We start from the raw sequence: 25029 nt of genomic DNA on the forward strand, positions 1-25029 counted from the left end.
TTATTTAATGTTAGTTTTTATTTAAGTGTAACATAGTATTGGGGTTAATTTATGGGGTGTTAGGTTAGGGGGCTTAATAATTAAATTAGTTATTTTTTTTGTGGGGGGTTGGCGGTTTATGAGTTAATAGGTTTATTATGTTTATTGCGATGTGGATGTTTGTCGGTTTAGGGTTTAATAGGTTAATTAGGTTTATTGCGATGTGGAGGTTTGTTGGTTTAGAAGTTAATAGATTAATTAGGTTTATTGCGATGTGGGGGTTTGTCAGTTTAGGGGTTAATAGGTTAATTAGGTTTATTGCGATGTGGGGTGTTGGCGGTTAAGGGGTTAATATTAAAATTATGTTATTTGCGGATTAAGGGTTAATTAATTTATTATTTTGCGATGTGAGGATTGTGGTTTCAGTGTTTGTTAATACTTCGTGTGGGAGGTTAGTTTTTTTTTTGTACTTCATGCGGGCGGTTACATGTCTTTTATTTATCTCTTGTGGGCAGTTGCATGTTTTTTTTTTTTAAGGCTTAGGGTTTGCCTATGCTGCATCACCTTCACCACCCTGCTATTTTTGAAATCCACTGGTATCCAGCTTCGCTGCATCCAGGTGGATTCTTTTGGCTGCTGGCACAGTCAACATTCTTTTGGCTGCCTCGCGCAGCTAACATTCCTTTGAGGATGCGTGCGCAACTGGCGACACTGATGGATGCATTACAAACACGATTATAGTATAGATATATATATATACTGTATATATATATATATATATATATATATATATATATATATATACCTATGTAAACATGTTTATGTATGTGTATGTATATACTGTATGTGTATATATATATATATATATATATATATATATATCAAATGTAGTGTTTAAATGGAATTAAGAACAGGTGAGTTTTCCTTAGTTCTTTTGCTCTGTGATCAGAATAATTCCTCTGATACAATATTTTTATTAATACTTATTATTAGTCGTAATATTAGTGGTAAAAATAATAGTATAAATAAAAAGGTTAGAGTACCCCAGTATGCAATATGTGTTATCATAATGTGGTGTTGGAAACCATCATGTTGTAAGTGTCAAATTGTTTAGTTCTTGACATATGTGTCACCTGAATTGTTTTTTGCCATTCTTTGTTAAGACAGTGTATTGTTCTCCTGGGATTTTGTTGCAAAGCAGATGCAATTATAAACCTTATAAAAGCTATGCAGTTGCTAATGGCCAGCTATTCAAATATCTCAATATAATCACCTTACCCAATCTCTCCCTGTTGCATACTTTCTTGAAAATCTCATCACTCTACCCTTATTTTATTGCAATTTTATTTGCATTTTCTTTGTGTGAAATTAAGAAGAATAGCAATGTAATGGAATTAGTTTAATAGCATACTTTCAATACGAGAAATTAAATGAGTACTTGGTACACTTGGTTACCATACAGTAATATTGGAGCAAATAGAATGGAATAAAGCATCATTACTTACAAAAAAAGAGGATTTAGGTGGAATCCAAGGCATAATTAAAAAAATGACACTTGCTTCAAGAAAATATTTCATAATGACTAATGCATCCATCAAACTATTTAATTGTGAAAATGATATATTCTAATTTAAATTTAGATTTTATATAAAAAATGAATGCAGTTGAGACATACATTTAAAAAATATATTATTATTATTATTATATATTATTATTATTATTATTATTATTATTATTATTATTATTATTATTATTATATATTATAATATAGCATGAAGAATGGTCTTTGATTTATGAATGATCTAATAATTCCCTTAGGCCCTCCACCCTGATAAAATAAATTAAAATATATCACTGCACAACCAACATGAGATCTAATTAGCTAAGAGAAGCGTGAGAGCTTCTAACCTAGATGTCCATAGGTTGATCAGACATGGTATGGAGAACTGGAAACCATTATCCATCCCTCTTTTTTATTTTAATAGACTTACTAAATATAAGAAAAAATATTACCTCTATGATCACCCCTATAAAATGCACTTAAAATAACAATAAAATAAATAAATATTTATTTAGAAAATAATAAAACTAAGCAAATGCCATGTGAACCTCATAAATATAATCTCTATGACATTCTTATGGTTTGCCATTGCTGGATCAAAATGGGGTAGCACTTGACTTAACACATATAAGTATTAAAGGAAGAAATAAAAAAAATAAAAAATCTTCTAGACACAAAGGCCTAGATTACAAGTAGAGTGTAAAAATGGTGGCTCTAACATCTCTAGAGCACTTAGTACTTTAATGTTTAAAATGTTAGCTATTGAATGAAAGCCTAGGGCAAGCTAACATATGGACGTTAGTTAGCGCTGATGCAGTAAATCACTTACATAGTAGACCTCTTTGGGGCGTAGTGAAAAACTCATGCCCTGGCTATTGTTCAAGCTTTTATACTGGTACAAATATATATATATATAGACAGACAGACAGATAGATAAATAGATAGATAGAAATGTTAAAAGAATAAACAGTGAGTTTAAATAGAGATATTCTATGGGATGAGGTGTTGGACCGGAAAGGAAGGTGTATATAAATGTGTGTGGATACCTTTATTTCTATATTAAGCATATGTTAAGCATATAATTTACTATATATATATATATATATATATATATATATATATATATATATATATATATATATGTGTGTATATATATATAGAATTAGTAAAGAGAACAGCACTATGGACTAGATCAATAATTCAAGTTGGAAATTCATACACCACAAAAAACAGTTCCTTACAGAGGTGTACACATAATTATATGCATGTACAGTTGGATGAAAACAAAATCCTGCATAAATTGTATTAAAGGTACAGCCATAGCAGAAAACCAATTCACATCTTTTAAACTGCTGTTCTTAAATTGGTTTGAAGATAAAAATCGGGACTAAACACACCCCCTTACTAGGATCTCAACGGACCAGACTGAGTATTGATACACCGCATCATGGAGGAGTGGAGAACAGGGCTGTTGTGGTTTGAGTGTGGGTGCTCCTGGATAGCACGCCATCCCCGTCAACCTTACCCCCTTGTGAAACATTTTAGCTCCATCTGAACTTCCACAATTAACATCCACTAAAGAGGGATCTTGGTTATCCCACAAGGGCATATTTAGATGTGGACGAACAAGATGTAGACCGTGTGATTTTGGAATTTTCTCTAACAATTTTGACTCAATGGTGACAGGAGAGAGAAGTTTAAGATTGACACTTGCTTGAATTGTACATCTACTTACATTATCTATGTCATTACCTGCATAGAATGCCACCTGCAATATGTAGGGTTAACGACAAACAATGTCAATACTAGGATGAGAAATGACCTATCGACAATTAAAAAAGGAGAAGCAAGCACCCCACTAGTACAACACTATAGTAGGGTACACCATAAAAACAATGACACGTTCAGATGGCAAATAATTGAACAAGTTAGATCGCCCTCGAGAGGGGGTGACAGAGCTAAGATTCTGGGGAAGAGAGAGATGTTCTGGATTTTTAAGTTGAGGACTAGAGTCCCTAAAGGTCTTAACTCTCAATACGACCTGATTAACTATTGGAAATAGTTAATGCCAGGACCTTTCTCTCTTCCCCAGAACCTATAGGCTACATAGATATTAATTAATCATGATATTGATATTGACAACTGTTTATTAATATTTCTCTTCAGGCTAGGGCAGATTATAATAATTATGATCTAATAATTGGCTACTTATATTTCTTTATTCTTTGTAGTCCTATTTTGATGATTGTGGCAAGTGTTGCTGTTAGTAATTTTTCTGTAAAGCAACATACTATCCTGTACATATGTTAGTTTTGAGAGTGTGTTCAATTAATATATATATGTTTTCCATATTACCCAATAATAATATATATTCACATAGAAACGTAGGCTAAATAGGGTATATATTTACATCATATGAGCTAGGTTTTGGACAGCTCATTCTAGTTTTCACTGATATTTATTATTAGTAGAACAACTTAATCTATCTAAGTATGCCATGTAATTTTGACATATTTGTGTCACTTGTCCCTGCCATTACATTACAACATATACATACATATCACTTGTTATTGCAGTCCAAGTAAAATAGTTTCTGGTTTTATTCTCTTTATCTATTTAAAGATTAGAGGATTATTTCTCTAATAATATGCAATACTGCCGGTAACCGTGTTGCATGAATAGCCGGTCACTTTATTTCTTGGTGCACAATTTGTAGACTGTTTTACTTCCATGATAAGGTTTCTCTTTACAGCCTGTGCGTCTATTTTACTGACATAGCACTGTATATGTGGGTTTATGCAGTGTAGTTTTTGTATTAATATGTATATATGGGTGATGCATACAACTATTCCTCGTGTCAACAATGGTAGCAACAGAAATATTAACATTTATAAAAACGATGCAAATTAATTATTTAGGTTTTTATATAATCCACAACTGTATATAATTTATCTCTTGTGAGTAACCATGGGGACTATGTTCCTTTTTAACATGGTCTAACCTATTATGTATTCATACATCTATATATAATTTTATTTGTTTATATATAAATTTACATCATATGTATATATATATTTTATCACTGTTGCCGCCACTATATGTATATACATGTATAAGAGTCATGTCATGAAAATGGTACCAGTTTTTATTACTATACATTTTTGTTATACAGTAGTAAGCATACTTGAGTATTTTGAGTCATAAAGTAAGTTGCTACTTTCTGTTTGTTTCACACACCCCTTGAATCATGGGTACCAATTGGTTAACGCTCTGTCCAATGGTTACTGAGTATTGCTTTTAAATTCTGTAGCAGCAGGTGTAGTGAACAGCTATGATTACGGCCGCAGGCCGAAACATGTCAGCTATTCACTACTCACTGCTGTGTGAACTTTAAATGACTGTTTTTGCTTTGGACCTTCTGTGGTATTTTTACCGTTGTTGTTGAAAATAAAGAACCAATTTTTATCTTCAAACACTCCAGCATATGATATTCTTTTTGCTTCTTCCAATACGTATTCTGACCAGGAATCAATAGGCTGGCAGTGCTCCCATACAGTTTACTGGAGGATCGGGAAGTGCCGTTTTCAACGTACCCGATTGGCTAGAAGACAACAGGTGACTAAACACACCCCCTTACTAGGATCTCAACGGACCAGACTGAGTATTGATACCCCGCATCACGGAGGAGCGGAGAAGAGGGCTGTTGTGGTTTGAGTGTGGGTGCTCCTGGATAGCACGCCATCCCCGTCAACCTTACCCCCTTGTGTGGAGGCACGAGTATCACGGCCAAACCATCTGATAGCGGAGGTATATGAAGGAGTTTAGGTGGTGGTGAGTTATAACATGCAGCAGTGAGCGTTATGCTGTTTGGTTGTTTCTTTCTTGTTATCCCACAACTCGCATGTCTTACTACTTTATACTCATTACGCGCTATAGTGGCTGAAGATTTACTTTGAGGATTATCTACATACAGTCCTAGGGGGGTGTTGTTTATCCAGAATTCTGTGATATATCCTGCTGCAGCAGTTTAAAAGATGTGAATTGGTTTTCTGCTACGGCTGTACCTTTAATACAATTTATGCAGGATTTTGTTTTCATCCAACTGTACATGCATATAATTATGTGTACACCTCTGTAAGGAACTGTTTTTTGTGGTGTATGCATTTCCCACTTGAATTATTGGTCTAGTCCATAGTGCTGTTCTCTTTACTCATTCTATTATTTTCAGTGCAACCTGGCAGCACATTTTGCATTGTGGGCTATATGAGCACTGTTTTGAATATGGAGGTATCCAACACATTTTACTTACTTAAGCCTGCTACTGAGAGGGATTATGGAGTCTTTGATATGACCGTAATCTTCTCTAATGACATTACTACTTATACGCTAGGAGGACTTTTTGATGACATGGAAAGATTGTTTTTTTTTTTTTTTTTATTAATTTATTTATAACCAACATGTGGTATTACAGACAAGAGAAAAAAAAAAGGAAAAACACACCTCACAGGGTGAGCGAAATAACATAAAGAACAATTAATAACATTGTAGAATTTCAACAACATTCATCAATAGAAAGTTATCAACTGTTATAGCAGAATGGACTAAACCAAATTGTGTCCACATCTAGGCACCACTTTCATCATTTGTCTAACATATACTGCTATGTAATCATAATTTTATTAATACCACCATGTTGGGATTTTTAACATTTTGGGGAACACTCTAAACCTAACTACCGAAACCAAACTAAACCACACATACATAAAAAAAAAAAAAAAAGGGAGGGGGAAACAAATTCCTTTATCCTAATACAATCCAATCAGCCGGGAAATCTCCTAGTAAGACCAAATCCAAAAAACTTTCTGAACTCAAAAAAGGAAATAGTATCAATTTTTGAATACCGATTGGGAAAGATTTAATTATGGGCAACCAACCCACTAAAAATTGTTTGATTTTTTTTTTCTTTCAGAAACCTAGTATGATAAGATTCAAAAATAATCTGATTTTGGATTTCTTGCAGAACAAATTTTAATGTGGGCGCTCGTTTAGCCTTCCAATTTTTGGATATTAAATGTCTTACTAATAAAATTATAGGCCTAGATTTGGAGTTCGGCGGTAAAAGGGCTGTTAACGCTCCGCGGGCTTTTTTCTGGCCGCACCATAAAATTAACTCTGGTATCGAGAGTTCAAACAAATGCTGCGTTAGGCTCCAAAAAAGGAGCGTAGAGCATTTTTACCGCAAATGCAACTCTCGATACCAGAGTTGCTTACGGACGCGGCCGGCCTCAAAAACGTGCTCGTGCACGATTCCCCCATAGGAAACAATGGGGCTGTTTGAGCTGAAAAAAACCTAACACCTGCAAAAAAGCAGCGTTCAGCTCCTAACGCAGCCCCATTGTTTCCTATGGGGAAACACTTCCTACGTCTGCACCTAACACTCTAACATGTACCCCGAGTCTAAACACCCCTAACCTTACACTTATTAACCCCTAATCTGCCGCCCCCGCTATCGCTGACACCTGCATATTTTTTTAAACCCCTAATCTGCCGCTCCGTAAACCGCCGCCACCTACGTTATCCCTATGTACCCCTAATCTGCTACCCCTAACACCGCCGACCCCTATATTATATTTATTAACCCCTAACCTGCCCCCCACAACGTCGCCGACACCTGCCTACACTTATTAACCCCTAATCTGCCGAGCGGACCTGAGCGCTACTATAATAAAGTTATTAACCCCTAATCCGCCTCACTAACCCTATCATAAATAGTATTAACCCCTAATCTGCCCTCCCTAACATCGCCGACACCTAACTTCAATTATTAACCCCTAATCTTCCGATCGGAGCTCACCGCTATTCTAATAAATGGATTAACCCCTAAAGCTAAGTCTAACCCTAACACTAACACCCCCCTAAGTTAAATATAATATTTATCTAACGAAATAAATTAACTCTTATTAAATAACTTATTTCTATTTAAAGCTAAATACTTACCTGTAAAATAAACCCTAATATAGCTACAATATAAATTATAATTATATTATAGCTATTTTAGGATTAATATTTATTTTACAGGCAACTTTGTAATTATTTTAACCAGGTACAATAGCTATTAAATAGTTAAGAACTATTTAATAGTTACCTAGTTAAAATAATAACAAATTTACCTGTAAAATAAATCCTAACCTAAGATATAATTAAACCTAACACTACCCTATCAATAAAATAATTAAATAAACTACCTACAATTACCTACAATTAACCTAACACTACACTATCAATAAATTAATTAAACACAATTCCTACAAATAAATACAATTAAATAAACTAGCTAAAGTACAAAAAATAAAAAAGAACTAAGTTACAGAAAATAAAAAAATATTTACAAACATAAGAAAAATATTACAACAATTTTAAACTAATTACACCTACTCTAAGCCCCCTAATAAAATAACAAAGCCCCCAAAATAAAAAATTCCCTACCCTATTCTAAATTAAAAAAGTTACAAGCTCTTTTACCTTACCAGCCCTGAACAGGGCCCTTTGCGGGGCATGCCCCAAGAAGTTCAGCTCTTTTGCCTGTAAAAAAAAACATACAATACCCCCCCCCCAACATTACAACCCACCACCCACATACCCCTAATATAACCCAAACCCCCCTTAAATAAACCTAACACTAAGCCCCTGAAGATCTTCCTACCTTGTCTTCACCATCCAGGTATCACCGATCCGTCCTGGCTCCAACATCTTCATCCAACCCAAGCGGGGGTTGGCGATCCATAATCCGGTCCAGAAGAGGCTCCAAAGTCTTCCTCCTATCCGGCAAGAAGAGGACATCCGGACCGGCAAACATCTTCTCCAAGCGGCATCTTCGATCTTCTTCCATCCGGAGCGAAGCGGCAGGATCCTGAAGACATCCAGCGCGGAACATCCATCCGGACCGACGACTGAACGACGAATGACTGTTCCTTTAAGGGACGTCATCCAAGATGGCGTCCCTCGAATTCCGATTGGCTGATAGGATTCTATCAGCCAATCGGAATTAAGGTAGGAATTTTCTGATTGGCTGATGGAATCAGCCAATCAGAATCTAGTTCAATCCGATTGGCCGATCCAATCAGCCAATCAGATTGAGCTCGCATTCTATTGGCTGATCGGAACAGCCAATAGAATGCGAGCTCAATCTGATTGGCTGATTGGATCAGCCAATCGGATTGAACTTGATTCTGATTGGCTGATTCCATCAGCCAATCAGAAAATTCCTACCTTAATTCCGATTGGCTGATAGAATCCTATCAGCCAATCGGAATTCGAGGGACGCCATCTTGGATGACGTCCCTTAAAGGAACAGTCATTCGTCGTTCAGTCGTCGGTCCGGATGGATGTTCCGCGCTGGATGTCTTCAGGATCCTGCCGCTTCGCTCCGGATGGAAGAAGATCGAAGATGCCGCTTGGAGAAGATGTTTGCCGGTCCGGATGTCCTCTTCTTGCCGGATAGGAGGAAGACTTTGGAGCCTCTTCTGGACCGGATTATGGATCGCCAACCCCCGCTTGGGTTGGATGAAGATCTTGGAGCCAGGACGGATCGGTGATACCTGGATGGTGAAGACAAGGTAGGAAGATCTTCAGGGGCTTAGTTTTAGGTTTATTTAAGGGGGGTTTGGGTTAGATTAGGGGTATGTGGGTGGTGGGTTGTAATGTTGGGGGGGGGGTATTGTATGTTTTTTTTTACAGGCAAAAGAGCTGAAATTCTTGGGGCATGCCCCGCAAAGGGCCCTGTTCAGGGCTGGTAAGGTAAAAGAGCTTGTAACTTTTTTAATTTAGAATAGGGTAGAGAATTTTTTATTTTGGGGGGCTTTGTTATTTTATTAGGGGGCTTAGAGTAGGTGTAATTAGTTTAAAATTGTTGTAATATTTTTCTTATGTTTGTAAATATTTTATTATTTTTTGTAACTTAGTTCTTTTTTATTTTTTGTACTTTAGCTAGTTTATTTAATTGTATTTATTTGTAGGAATTGTGTTTAATTAATTTATTGATAGTGTAGTGTTAGGTTAATTGTAGGTAATTGTAGGTAGTTTATTTAATTATTTTATTGATAGTCTAGTGTTAGGTTTAATTATAACTTAGGTTAGGATTTATTTTACAGGTAAATTTGTTATTATTTTAACTAGGTAACTATTAAATAGTTCTTAACTATTTAATAGCTATTGTACCTGGTTAAAATAATTACAAAGTTGCCTGTAAAATAAATATTAATCCTAAAATAGCTATAATATAATTATAATTTATATTGTAGCTATATTAGGATTTATTTTACAGGTAAGTATTTAGCTTTAAATAGGAATAAGTTATTTAATAAGAGTTAATTTATTTCGTTAGATAAATATTATATTTAACTTAGGGGGGTGTTAGTGTTAGGGTTCGGCTTAGCTTTAGGGGTTAATCCATTTATTAGAATAGCGGTGAGCTCCGATCGGAAGATTAGGGGTTAATAATTGAAGGTAGCTGTCGGCGATGTTAGGGAGGGCAGATTAGGGGTTAATACTATTTATGATAGGGTTAGTGATGCGGATTAGGGGTTAATAACTTTATTATAGTAGCGCTCAGGTCCGCTCGGCAGATTAGGGGTTAATAAGTGTAGGCAGGTGTCGGCGACGTTGAGGGGGGCAGATTAGGGGTTAATAAATATAATATAGGGGTCGGCGGTGTTAGGGGTAGCAGATTAGGGGTACATAGGGATAACGTAGGTGGCGGCGCTTTGCGGTCGGAAGATTAGGGGTTAATTATTTTAAGTAGCTGGCGGCGACGTTGTGGGGGGCAGGTTAGGGGTTAATAAATGTAATACAGGGGTCGGCGGGTTTAGGGGCAGCAGATTAGGGGTACATAAGTATAACGTAGGTGGCGGTCGGCAGATTAGGGGTTAAAAATTTTAATCGAGTGGCGGCGATGTGGGGGGAGCTCGGTTTAGGGGTACATAGGTAGTTTATGGGTGTTAGTGTACTTTAGGGTACAGTAGTTAAGAGCTTTATGAACCGGCGTTAGCCAGAAAGCTCTTAACTCCTGCTATTTTCAGGCGGCTGGAATCTTGTCGTTAGAGCTCTAACGCTCACTTCGGAAACGACTCTAAATACCGGCGTTAGAAAGATCCCATTGAAAAGATAGGCTACGCAAATGGCGTAGGGGGATCTGCGGTATGGAAAAGTCGCGGCTGAAAAGTGAGCGTTAGACCCTTTAATCACTGACTCCAAATACCAGCGGGCGGCCAAAACCAGCGTTAGGAGCCTCTAACGCTGGTTTTGACGGCTACCGCCGAACTCCAAATCTAGGCCATAGTGTTTAATATAGTCTGACCTAGGGGAAATGTTAATATCTGAATATTTAATAGGAATATGTTCTCTATCTCCAATACTACATTTAGTTGATAGTGCTTATTAAACCAGAAAACCACCTTCTTCCAAAGCTGTAAAATCTTAGGGCAATACCAATACATATGTACCAGGTCAGCTGCATCCGATGAACACCGGGGGCACACACAGAGTAACTGGGGAGAAAATCTTGAGAGCCTCGCCGGGGTTAGATAAAAGTTATTTATGAGTTTGAAATGAGCTTCCCTCCAACTCATCGGGATTTGATACTTGCTTATCAAAGTACAACTTGCTATGATTTTATCTGTATTTATATCTGGAAGAAGCATTGCCCAAGACTCACACGTCTTATTCAGTGTGAACAGGCTTTGCTTAGCCAGCATTATGTCATACATTAAAGATATAGAGGTATTCCCCGCTCTGAAAATTTTCACCCAACTCTTGACTTCGGCCCATTCTACCTCCCTAGTAACATCCCAATTCCATTCCTGAATATAATGTCTTATTTGTAGGTACGCAAAAAAATTATTAACATGAAGACCAAACTTATGCCGCAGACTCTCAAACGTTAATATATATCCCTCGGATGAAAAAAGCTGTTGAACGACTGTGAGGCCCTTTTCAGCCCAGCTTTGAAATACTAATTGATGTATCCCGGGGGAGAAATGTATGTTGCCCCTTATTGGTAAGAACTCTGAAAAAGAAAAGTCCATTTCCAATATAGTACATAGCTTCTGCCAGCCTACGACTATGTTTTTTAATGACACAAGACCAGCAATATTTGCCGGGAGTTTCTTTACAGGAGAGTGTAAAATAGCTTTTAGTGAAAAGGGATATGCCAAATGACTTTCTAGGTCACTAGTAGAAAAAATATTACCCTCCGACAGCCAATCCAAAGCAGTCCTAGCCAACATAATAATGTTATAAAGATAGATGTCAGGTAAGGCAAGACCTGCCATATTACGAGATTGCATTAATTTTTTCAGAGCAATGCGCGGTTTTTTATTACTCCATATAAATTTTGAGAACGACCTATAGATAGCTTTAATGTCAGCTGTTGGAATCAAAAGAGGAAGATTTTGTAAGAGATAAAGCAAGCGTGGAAAAACAATTGTTTTTATTACATTTACTCTTGCCGTTATTGATAACGGGAACTGCATCCATACTTCCAAATCGGATATAATTTTCTTAATAAGAGGAGCAAAATTAATGTTATACCAAGTTTTAGGGTTCGAATTGAGGTATATACCCAAATACTTAATTGTCGCTACTTCTTTAAAAGGGAACCTTTGAGGGCTATACTCCGACCTTTTTATCCACATCAGTTCACTCTTTCCACAATTAATTTTATACCCTGAGAAGGAACTATATGTCTCCAGGCACGCTAGCACAATTGGGATTTCTTGGGAAGTATTCTCCACGCAAATCAGCAGATCATCTGCATACAGAAGAGTTTTAAGATTATGTTCCCCTAGCCTAACCCCCTTAATAGAGCTTCTTAGCCAGGTTGCCAAAGGTTCGATGGCCATATTAAACAGCAGGGGAGATAGAGGACACCCCTGTCTGGTTCCCCTACTAAGGTTAATCTGTGGAGAGAGAACCCCATTAATTAACAAATATGATATTGGATGTTTATACAGATTCTGTATAAATAGGGAGAACTGATCTTTAAATCCCATTTCTGCTAATACTCTAAAAAGATGTTTCCAAACGATAGAATCAAAAGCTTTCTCAGCATCCAATGTAATAATGGCGGAGTCAACTCTACTAAACCTCAAGTTTTTATCTGAATTCCATACAGCGTCCAAGTAATTAATTACTCTACGAATATTCTTAGATGAGTTCCTTGTTTTCATAAAACCTACCTGATCTGGATGTATAAGCTTGTCAAGACATTTGGAGAGTCTCTCCGCAATAATAGCCGCAAGAATTTTATAATCGGCATTCTAGACTGATATTGGTCTATAAGAAGCTAATTCCTCACTATGTTTATCCTTCTTCAAGATTAGAGAAATATTTGCTGCAGAGAAAAATCTAGACGGCACCACATTCATACCATAATAACTATTAAACAATTTCTCTAATGTGTATTTAATCTCCTCCGCCAGTATTTTCAAAAATTCTACCGGAAGACCATCAGGGCCGGGAGCTTTATTAAGTTTAGCCTTATCTATACTCTTAAGAATTTCGTCGACTGTAATAGGGCTATTTAGAGCCACCAGATCTACTTCAGATACCTTTGGCATAACAATACCTGCCCAGAAGCTTTCCAAATTGAACTCATCAATATCAGGCGCTGTATATAACTTCTGATAATAATTATAGAATGCATTACTAATATCTTCCAACTCTGTATATCTATATTTCTCGTCACGGATGGCAAGAATATAATTCTTTTTCTTTCTATTTTGTACCAGTTTTGCAAGGTATTTCGCCGAGGAACCATGTATACCTTTGTACAAAAGACTAGATTTTAACTCTTCTTCTTGCGATTTACTTTTCATGAAGACATCTCGAGCCTGCCTAGCTTTAATATAATTATCCCAATTAGTGCTCCCTTGCTCTGAAATAAACTTTCTGTAAGAGTTTCTCACCTGGTTAGAAAGTTGTGTTTCCCGTGCATTCATTTTTTTCCTTTGAACACAAAGATATGCCTTGATTTCCCCACGCAGAAAAGCTTTGGACGCTTCCCAAAATATTTCTATTTTATCATAATAAGCGCTATTGTAAACTGTATACTCCTTCCACTTTAGTTTTAACCACTGTGAAAATCTTACATTATTAAGCAGATATTTAGGAAAAAAGAAGCCTAAGTTTTTACCTTTAGGCTGCCGGATAGTGTCAAAAGAGATCGATATTATTGCATGATCCGAGATCATTATATCATTTATACAGGCCTTCATTTTCAAAACAGATAAAGTCTCGGCAATCAAAAAAAAGTCTATCCTTGAGAAGGTTTTGTGGACTTTAGATTCACATGTATAAGTACAAGAATCCGGATGTTTTATTCTCCAAATATCTACTAACTTAAGCTTATGACAAAATCTCTTGAAATATTTGGCTTGCTTATTGTATTCTACCGAATTTCTTGTGCCATATCTCTCCAACTCCAGGCATAACGACATGTTAAAATCCCCCCCAACAATCAAATTTTGATTAATGTAAGGGAATAACTTCATCCTCATTTTTTCCCAAAATCCACTTGAAAACCTATTTGGGCCGTAAATGTTGCACAATACTAGTCTTGTGTCATTAATTTGAACATGGACTAGAATGTATCTTGCGTTCTCATCCCTCTCTATGTTCACCACCTTATATGATAGATTTTTATTAAAAAGTATTGCGACCCCATTTTTCCTAACTATGCTGGGGGTGGCGACCACCTCCCCCACCCATTTGAATTTAAGCTTTGGGATTTCAGAGGCTTTAAGGTGCGTTTCCTGTAAAAACACTATACTCGGGTCTAATTTACCAAGTCTTTTAATAATTAATTTACGCTTAATTGGGGATGTCACCCCTCCCACATTCCAAGATAAAATCTTCATATTACTTATTAATACCATCTAAGACGAACTTTATTAAAGTTGCCTGTTCCCTGCCCTGCAAGTCACCCCACCCCAAATGAGACATAAATTGGAAGGAAAAAAAAATAAAAAAAATAAAAAAAATAAAATAACTCCCTTACAACTGCATAACCGCATTCACACCATAATACTATACAAAAAAGAAATATAATAAACCATACTGGCCGGGTAGCCCTCACTAGTGGAGACCACCAAATATCACTTCCTGACAAACCAAAGAACAATAAAAAAGATAGCCATCCGCTCAGATACCATCCCTTGGGCATCTTTTGACAGGCCTCTGTCACTGTTTTGAGTGTATAAAATTCTTTACCTCCGAGACTTCCGCGAAGGTCAGCCTACTGTCCCCGTCCTCTACTATAATCTTAGCCGGGTATATCATCCAGGCACGAAAGCCGGCCTTAATAAGTTGGGAGCAGAACGGGGCCATCAGCTTCCTCCTCGCCGATGTCTCAGAGGAAAAATCCTGAAACAATAGGATCTTGTGATTTCCTATCATAAGCGGGGCCTTTTTCCTAAACATTTTGAGGATTTCAACCTTATCTTGGAACTTTAAAAGCTTAAAGATAACCATTCTATCTTTTGTTCTACTATTACCTGAGAAATTTCTAGGGCCCACTCTATGAGCTCTTTCTATGGATAGAGGTATTTGCTGTGGGGGGAACCCTAACACTTGGGGCAATAGAACAGCTGCAAATTGCATGAGATCATCAAATTCAGTGGACTCGGGCAAACCTACAATTCGAATGTTATTACGCCTCGAGCGATCTTCTAGATCCTCGAGGCGTAACTGCATAGAATTGATTTTAGTATCATAGCTAGAGACAGTCTCCTCTTGAATATGGAGTCTGTCTTCCAGCGTTGAGATTCGATCCTCTGCCTCCTGCATACGGGAGGCAAATTGTCTCATCTCTGTGGATAAGACACTTAAATCTGCGGAGATAGTCCCCAGTTCTTTTTTTATGCTCTCAAATTGGGGGGTAAAAATACCTACAAGTTGGGAAATTAATGTGTGAGTTTCAATAGAGATATTGTCTGGTATATTTTCTTCACTGGCATCTGCCAGTTTAGCTTTTTTATCCTTCCTAACAGGCATTCTTGGTGAATTACCCTTCCCTTGTGTAACAAATTTTTCCATGTGAGTGTGAAAATGAATTAATATAAAGGGAAAAAAAAAAAAAAAAAAAACCCTTTACAAAAAAAGTGTACTTCAAGGACCCCGCGGTCCTGGCAAAAACCTAGGAAAATCAAGGAGTGTACAAAAAACAAAAGATAAAGTGGAAACACGTGAACATCCGGCGTCACATCCGGAGATAATTAAGTGATACAAAAAAAAAAAAAAAAAACAATTTTTACCCAACAAACAACGTGAGTTTAAAGCCTGATACCCAGGACACTCTCTAGAGCTATCTTTTGCCTAAATTCAATTACCACCAGACAATGATAAAAATATAGACGCTTGCCAATCCCCTTGCAACCCTTGTCACATATTCTGAAAAAACAAAAAAATCTTTTTTTCTCAAATATGCAATACAGCACACCCACAGTAAATATAATTGAAAGAAAAATTATGTTATACCCCTATAGTGATACAGAGACTCCAATAAGCAGCGGAAATATGGCCCATATTTCAGTAATTCAGCAGTTTCCCTATTAGAGAATTCTAGACAACTGTCATATAGCTGACAACTATAAATCAAAAATAGAGGGGAAGACACCAACAGCCTGCTATTTGATTATATAGATACAATGTGAAGATGTACAAAAAGCCTTTCCTAGTTGTTTATGACTTATGCCCTTAACTTATACAGTTCGCTGGTGTTGTCAGATATCACTGAATGTCTAATAAAAAAAAAAAAAATGTCCAGAATGAGTGGCTTCTGACCACCTGGCTAGTAGGACACTTGGCAGTTATAAAGGCCTCCCCTCTGTCCAGACTAGGCCCAAAGAACAATTGCCACTATATCTTCTTTCTTTCCACTTTCTCACTTTCCTTCTTTTATCCCCCTTTGTTCCAATCTCCAGAACAGACCTTCAATTCTTAGAGAGCCTGACCTTCACCCAGCACTTAGCGGAATATATTGTATCAAAGTTCGGCCAAAAAAGCCCTTAGTTAAATCCAACCTTCAGCCAGAAGAAGTGGGGAGATTTATACCGATAAACATAGTGCAGTAAGAAAAGGACAGTACCTGTAAGGTGATAGGAAAGGGGATCCCATCCCCACCTGGCAAGAAATTCTCAGCTCTTGCAGTCTCCGTCAGCGCCTAGGAAGCAGCCACCTGCGAGGGATCTACAGCAGGTTAATTCAGTAGAAATACAAACTTCCTCTAGGCAGGGCTATATTTATCTTTAAAGCGTTTTCCGATGGCACCGCCACACAGGCAACTGACCAGGCGGCTGCACAATATCAATGCCTTACTGGTATATCTCCGATGCTGCAGTTACCCTGTTTCGGTTCCAGGTGCACCGCTCTCTTGTGCGCTCAGCATAGCACGCCCAGCCAGCTGATCAAGAAAGAACTGTGTGGATCTTCGCACCCTGCCGGTATCTGGTCCCGTTCTCTACAGGCATCTGCGCCCGATAGGCGTACCTTCCGTCTATTGCATAGGATATTCCTTGGCAGCCAAGTTGCTCTCCGCTAGCTGAACCGGCTTTCCTCCCAGAGTGTGTAGCGTTTATGACCTGCTTCCTTCCATGCAGCGGCAGCTTGCGGGGTGAAACCCCGGGGAAAATAAAAAGTTCAGCAAATGAATTGCTAGCACCATCGGCTAGGGAGGACTCCAAAACTCGGGCGGGCCGTAGCCTCGCAGAGCGCCACACACAATCCTGGCAAGCTCTCCAGGGCTAAGTGGCTTGGAGTGGGGAGCGATAACTCAGCGTCCTCTCACAACGCAGGTATGCAGGTGAATTGCACAACACCTGCACAGCACCTCCCCCAACGGAAGTCCTCACCGCTCATATGCTCAGGTTGTCACTCTATGACATGGAAAGATTGTTAACCAAAAAACACAGACTACAATTTGATATATGGACATTTGAAAAATACATTCAACTGAAGATTGTTCCCAGGGGACTTAGATTAAACAAGTTCCCCACTTTTGAAGTATCTGACCCTTAGTTTATTGAAACATGGAATGCTGTTATATATATATTTATATTATATATATATATATATATTTATTTTATATATATATATATATATATTTTTTTTTTTTTTTTTTTTGTAGCTTGCATTTATATCTATGCACATAAATTTATGTTTTCCGTTACTATGTAATGTGTAAAACACATATGAGTGTTCATTTCATCATTGTAAACTAAGGTATATATTTTGTATATATTTCTCATACTCACATATATGAGTGGATACCAACTTTATTCATGGACATGATATCTTCAATATGAAACAGCCAGCCCGTGTGATTAATGTCCACAGTTGTTTAATATAATGTGTCAGCTGCAGTCTATTACCTTTTATAGTAAAAATAGGTAGCATGTGTTTAGGTTGAGCATATGGAGGGTTAACACGCTAATTATTTTTAACCAACACAGGCAAATTTGTCTTTTAAATTGCACAGCTGTGTATCTTCTGATGTAGCTATTACTAAGGCTACGGCCAAAACGCGTAAACTTCACAGTTAAGCATTTTACCCTTTCCATATATGTCCATGTTGATCGATTTTTAAGTCTTTGTAATAAAAGTCATGTTTTAACTTTTCCACTATATTCGGTTATCGGACTCTTTTTGGAAGTTTAATCCTAGGATTACCCAGATACCTTACTTTACCCGTTAAAATTTATATATATATATATATATATATATATATATATATATATATATAGTTGTTACAGTTACTTTAAGTTTAGTATAGGTACACTTGTTATTTCATTATCCTATGATTATTAATAGAAAGGTTTATGCTTAAAGCCTGTTAATATTTTATCAACGTGTGATATCAAGTTTTTAATTCTAAAATAAAGTAGTAAATACTGAAATCCAAAATCATTCAAATTGTTGTAGTTAATCATCATCAACAATTCTTAAAATAAATTTAAAATCTATTGGTCAGTATATTAACATTTCAGCAATATTTATTTTAATGTCAATTTAGTAATTACAAGTTTTTTGTTTTTTTAATGCAACCATTGGGTATGGACATTGTAAATTAACATTTTTAAATTATGTTAATATAGCATTTATTTATTTATTTTTAATTAGTGTTCTCTTTATAAATGCCTCTTTATGATAGGGGTAGAGTAAAAGCTCGAAATAGCTCATTTTTTGACAAGCCGCTAATGCAATATTTGATGGTGCTGCATTGCCCATTTCAGAATTAATAAAATGTGAATCTATAGGAATTCATACCCCTATACACAGCTATACAAAAACACAAAAATAATGTATGTTGCTCAAGTGATTTAATTGAATTAATTTGAAAAAGATAGTTTAATGTATGCTTTTTGAAAGATACACATCACACTCACACATACAAGTGAGAAAGAGAATGATAAAGGCATAAAGCATGAGATAGGCTAAGTGGGAGTTTGACAAAATGAGAGGTAGGAGAGAAAAATGGTGAGAGAATGATGAGAGGTGGATGAATCTAACGAAAGAGTGAGTTGGGTCAGGGTGTGGTTATAAAGAGTGTGGGCCCCAACTTGAGAACCTTTCCGCCCGGCTTTGCATCGAACAGGCAGAAGACAATGTTCATCTGCTGCCCAGAAGCTTCCTTACAAACTCATCTGACTGTGTAATTCCTGCCTCTTCTCTTGCGTGATTGGTCAAACATGTCAGTCATGTTCAGGGTGATTTCTATCCACCAACTTAGAGATGATGGAGAAATTAACATGGATTGAAGACAGCAGGGCTCTGAGGCAGCATTTGCTGCTTAATACATGGAGTCCTGTGTATGAACAGAAGAAGAATAGGGTAAGTCACTTGAGATGGGATGAGAAAAGCGAGCAAGCAAGGGAGTAGCCCTCCCCTAGAAAAAAGCACTATTAAGGCTGGTGCTAATGAGGAACCAGAACTTATGCAGCTCTTAAAGGGAAATTTCAGATAAAATTGGAATCCACATGGATACATTTCAGTTTTGAATAGAATTATTTTTGTTTTAACAAAAATGCTTGTAATAAAAGCTATAGCTGTTTCAAATGTGTTTTTAAGTATGCACCGTGCACCAGCACTTGCTCAGAGAGCCTAAGGCACTTGTACCATCTGGTAATGATTCAATTTGTTAATTGCTGACACGATACAAGCCCCACTGGCACTCTGAGCAGCTGCATCATTTAGAATGCTGATGCATATGAAATATCTAGTTATGCTTCACATGCACGTGCAGAAAAAAATGTTAACACTAAAACAGTTGAAATGGTAAAGTAGAATTTTTTTTTTGTGTTTTAAAAGATTTATTGAAAGATTTCAGTATTACAATAATGTAAAGTTCATAACACATCGACTATAGACAAAATAGTCTTAAAAATACCTTTTGCATTACAAAGAAAGAAAATAATTGTTTGCTTCAAAGGCTGAGTTCTATTTGGGATGTTCGTTATAAATTTCAGTCCATAATATGGCGATGCAAACCTTTTTACATAAAGATATTTGTTTCTGTTTTCATTTAAAAGCTGTGTCCCAAAGTCCAAATAAAGTAATACAAAATTTGAACATGAACTAGTAGATAACCATATATAAAACTTATTGTCAATAACCTTCATTAATTTTATGAGAGAAAGAATAGAAATGAAGGGATCCATTAAGAAAGTATACCCTTGAATTTAGTAAATCGGATGTAGATTGTGATGTATCTTGATTGAAGAAAATGAGAGAGATGGAAAGATAGGGTTCAGAGAGGGGAGAAAAGAAAACAAAGAGCAGGAAGGGGAAGGGACTCCACGGGAAAGGGGAAGAGGGAGAAAGGAAAGCGGTATAGGGATCAAAAATATTATACAAGGTACATTCTGGATGATGGAATGGGAATTACATTGTTTGAGGAGCAGTCTGACTATAAATATTTATTCAGTCAAGATGGGGAAGTATATTGTTCCCAAAGATCCATCATGAGATGATGTACATCCAGCTTGTCAATTTTCAAGAAGTGAAAACACTCTAGTGTAAGGAGTTTTGTCGTCTGCGAGTGCCAGTCTTTTAAGGTTGGGGTTTTCTTGCATTTCCAGTGTTTAGGAATGAGTTTATTTGCGCTGTTTATCATCAGTAACAAAAGGGAGCTTGTGATTTTGTTTTGCAATTTAGGAAGAGCTTGGAACATGAGGACTTGGATCTTGAATGCAAGATCTCAATTATTTCTGAAATAGCTGTAAATACTTTTCCCCAAAAGTTGGTAATTGCTGGGCAAGTCCACCATATGTGGAGCATAGAGCCCCTTTGACCGCATTCCCTCCAACATAGGTCTGTGATTTGTGGGTTAGTTTTACGTAGTCTAGAGGTACCATCTACTAATGAACTTAAAATGCATTTCTTGAGTATTAGCTGATGAGGAAGCCTTTATAGCTGTTTGGAAGGATTCCCTCCAGTTGATAGGGTTAGGTTCTGAGTTTGTTTCTATGTTCCATGCTTGTGAATAGAGTGGGGAGCATTTGATCGTCTTGTATAAACAAATATTTATAGGGGAGAGATATAGTATGTCTTAGAGGTGTCTGCTGAACACATAGATGTTCAAATAACATAAGATCCCTATTCATTTTGTTTTTATACTTGTGGGTGATAATGTAGTATATTATCTGCGTACAGGAGAACCAAGATGCAAAAAGGACCTTGTCCCATTGTTGTAAAAATTTGATTGGTGCAATATTTCCCCGATCTAGCGCGAAGTGCAACACACTTTCTCTCAGTTTATATGGAAGTCTGTTGGCTATCTTTGCATGTGATAAAGGAATCTCAGTATGTTCCCTGAGGGGGAGCAGTGGTGAGTGGGATCTGGAAATGTTATTGGAGGTGGATAGTGTTTCATCCCATACCTTCAGTGTTTCTGAGATGATTAGATAATGTGGAAGCATAGGTGGTCTATAGTGGAGTTCAAGCCATGCTAATGTTGCCATATTGTCTTTAGAGAAAATGTGGTTATCTAGTTGAACCCATGCCTTCTGCGTGGAGTTGTGGCTCCAATCTATTATATGTTACAATAATACTGCCTTTGTATAGAGTGGAAGGTTTGGTAATTCTAGGCCATCCCTGTGCTTGGGGAGATACATGTCTTCTGATTCTACTCTTTTTTTACCTGCCAGATGTACCTATCTATACATTTTTGTAGTTGTGTAAGATAAAGGAGTGGCAGAGGGATGGGGAGGGCTTGGAGAAGATATCAATTTGTGGTAATATAATAATTTTTATAATGCCAATTTTACCTAACCAGGAGATTAGTTTGTTTTTCCAGGAATGTAGGTCTCTTGATATTTCATTCTTAAGTTTTAAATAATTAAGAGTAAAAAGGTTGTTATTGTTGTTTGTGAGGAGTATCCCAAGGTATTGTAGTTTTCCCTTCGCTATTTGTATGTGTTAAGTACTTTCTAATTGGGAAATGACGTGGCAAGGTGAGGATTTATTGAGAAGCTCTGACTTCGTTATATTGAGGTGAAAGTTGGAAACTTGTCCATATTTATCTAGTTCCTTCAATATATCTGGGAGTGTATTTTCCGTATCAGAAATAACAAAAAGTATATCATCAGCATACATAATTACTTTATGCTCTTTATCACCAATCGTGACGCCTGTAATTTTTTGGTTTAGTCGTATTTTTAAAGCTAGTGCCCCAATGGAGAGTACAAAAAGCAAAGGAGATAAAGGGCAAACCTGTTGTGTGCCGGTGGAGGAGATGCGGCACGATTCTGATAGAATAGCATTTGTCTTAACTTTGCATTTGGATTAGAATTTAGGGAAAAAAACATATGGAGGAAGGGGGCTCCAAAATTAATTTTATTCATGACCTCCTTGAGAAAGCACCAGTCAACTCTATCAAACGCCTTTTCGGTATCCAACAAAAATAAAGAGAGTGGTATGGAATGGTGTTTGGCGTAGCTAATGATCTGATTAACTCTAAGGGTGTTGTCCCTTGCCTCTTGGCCAGGTACAAAACCCGCCTGGTCAGTGGATATAAGGTCTGGTAAAAATGTGTTTAATCTAGTTGCTAATGTTTTTGCTAGGATTTTTACATCAGTGTTTAAAAGTGAAATAGGCCTAAAGTTTCCTAGCATAACCGATGTCTTCCCTGTTTTGGTAGAACCGTTATGTGTGCTTCTAGCATATTTGACGGAAGGGTCTTTGTTGTAGCGAGCTCATTGAATAAAGCTTGTAAGTTGGGAAGGAGGGTAGTTTTATAAATGTTATAGTATTTAGGAGTTAGCCCATCTGAGCCGGGGCTTTTACCTAAGGGAAGATCTTTTATTGCCTGTTCTATTTCTTCTAATGAGAGGGGTGTATCAAGAGAATTCAAGTCCTCGGTTGAGAGACTTTTAAGTGGAAGGTCTGATAGGTAATCTACAATGAGTACATCTTTCTCAGTGTTACTTAATGAGGTAGACAATGTAGAGGAAGTAGTGTCGATGTTGTATTAAGTTTTGTAATATTGACGAAATGTATCAGCTAGGCCTTTGCTATCTCGTGTTATTGTGCCGTCAGGATTGTACAGAATATGAATAAAGGTGTTGTATTTTTTACGTTGTATAGATCTAGTGAGGAGTTTGCCAGGTTTATTTCCTTGATCATAGTATATTTGTTTCAGGTGTAAGGCTTGTCTTTGTAATTCAATAGTTAAGAGATATCTCAGATCTCTTTTAGCTAGCTGTAATTTTTGTGAAATTTCTATATTGTGTATATTTAGTTTATGTTTGCGTTCTAGTTGGGATATTGTAGAATGTTTATTTTCAAATTGCTTTTTGTTTCTTAATAATTGTTTTTTAATTTCAGTTTTATAAGCTCCCCACGTATTACACATTTGTGTGCTTTTAGGTGTTTGAGGTATCCATGTTAGTGGGGTACCTACAGAAGTGGCTATTAAAGGGTCTAGTAGCAAATAATCATCAAGTCTCCATGTGCATTCGGTCAGGGGGTTTCAGGCCAGATAACGTTACATGTTACTGGTGCATGGTCTGTCCAAGGGATATTGCCTATATCACAGGAGTGTATGATTGGAAGGCTAATGGAGTCAGTGAGCCAGTAGACTATACGAAAGTATTTGTGAAAAACACTGGAAAAATAGGTGTAATCCCTATCCGAGGGGTGCAGGGTTCTGCATATGTCATGGAGATTAAGTTCCACGAGCGTTGATTTGACAGTCTTTAGTATGTTTTTGGAAACACTAGATGTGTAGCTGAATGAGTCTAGGATAGGGTTTAATGGAATTTTGAAGTCTCCACCCAATAGTACTGTGCCTTTTGTGTGGTCTAAGAGCATCATTAATTTTTTTAAAGAATGCTGTTGAATATTCGGGGCGTATATGTTGAGTAATGCAATCGGTATGTTTATCTAAGCAGAACAATTAAAACGTGATGTATAAATCAGAGCAATTTTGTAAATACTTTTTGGTGAAATCTAAGTATAAGTAAGCTAAATATAAGTAACATCAGCATTGGCACATGACTATTTAGTAAGACAAACCACATTCCTGTAAATCAACTGCTGTTTGGTTATCTAAATTAGGATTCCTGGTGCCTATCTATTTGGTATATGTATGTGCATACAACAAAGTAATAACAAGTTATAACATTTAATATAAAGTTATAACATTTAACAAGTTATAACAGTTAAACAGTATGAACAAGTTGCATAAATCGATATAACCCTTTAAGGGCTTATTGATATTGGCAAAATAAGAGTGGTAGCAATTCAATGATGAGTCTATGTAGTACTGCGGTAAAGCAGTTAGTCCTGCAAATAACCTGCATACTGCGCATCCAATTGAGGGCTCCCGCTGCCAGTCTATTTAGTGTGTAACATCATCAAAACAATAAAAGTGGTAAAATGAAACAAGCAGTGCAAATTAATTTGTCCGCATAGGATCATTGGGGCTAAACATAAAAAACAGTATAGCTCTAAAAGTGCTTTTGTAGTACTAACTATACATAAATGATATCTATGTTAACACTTTTCTGTATGACAGGATAAATAGAACTATTATACTTGCATATAAACCACAAATTGGTTATTTAAGCGAGAGCTTTCATTGCCAGTCCTCTGAGTGGGTATCAATTTTTACTCAATCTTCATGACTTTTAGCTTCATTTGATGAGGTTGTACATTGGCTGGGTATATCTTGCTCTGTATCTTTCCTATTCAACAGCTGATCCTGTGGGTTCGGTGGAGATGCAGGTATTTCAATGGAGAGCTAAGAGCAGAATTGTGCCAAGTCTTCTTCAGTTCTGTATATGGCGTTTTTATTGTCTTTGTATGCTATACTGGATACCGGAAAACCCCATCTGTAGGGTATCTTGTGAGCATGCAGTGTAGATGTAATGTGCGATAGGTACCTGCAATTTTGCAAAGTCATAGGACTAATGTCGCTGAAGATCTGGATGATAATT

Source organism: Bombina bombina, chromosome 2 (assembly GCF_027579735.1).
Source record: "Bombina bombina isolate aBomBom1 chromosome 2, aBomBom1.pri, whole genome shotgun sequence".
Lineage (NCBI taxonomy): Eukaryota > Metazoa > Chordata > Amphibia > Anura > Bombinatoridae > Bombina > Bombina bombina.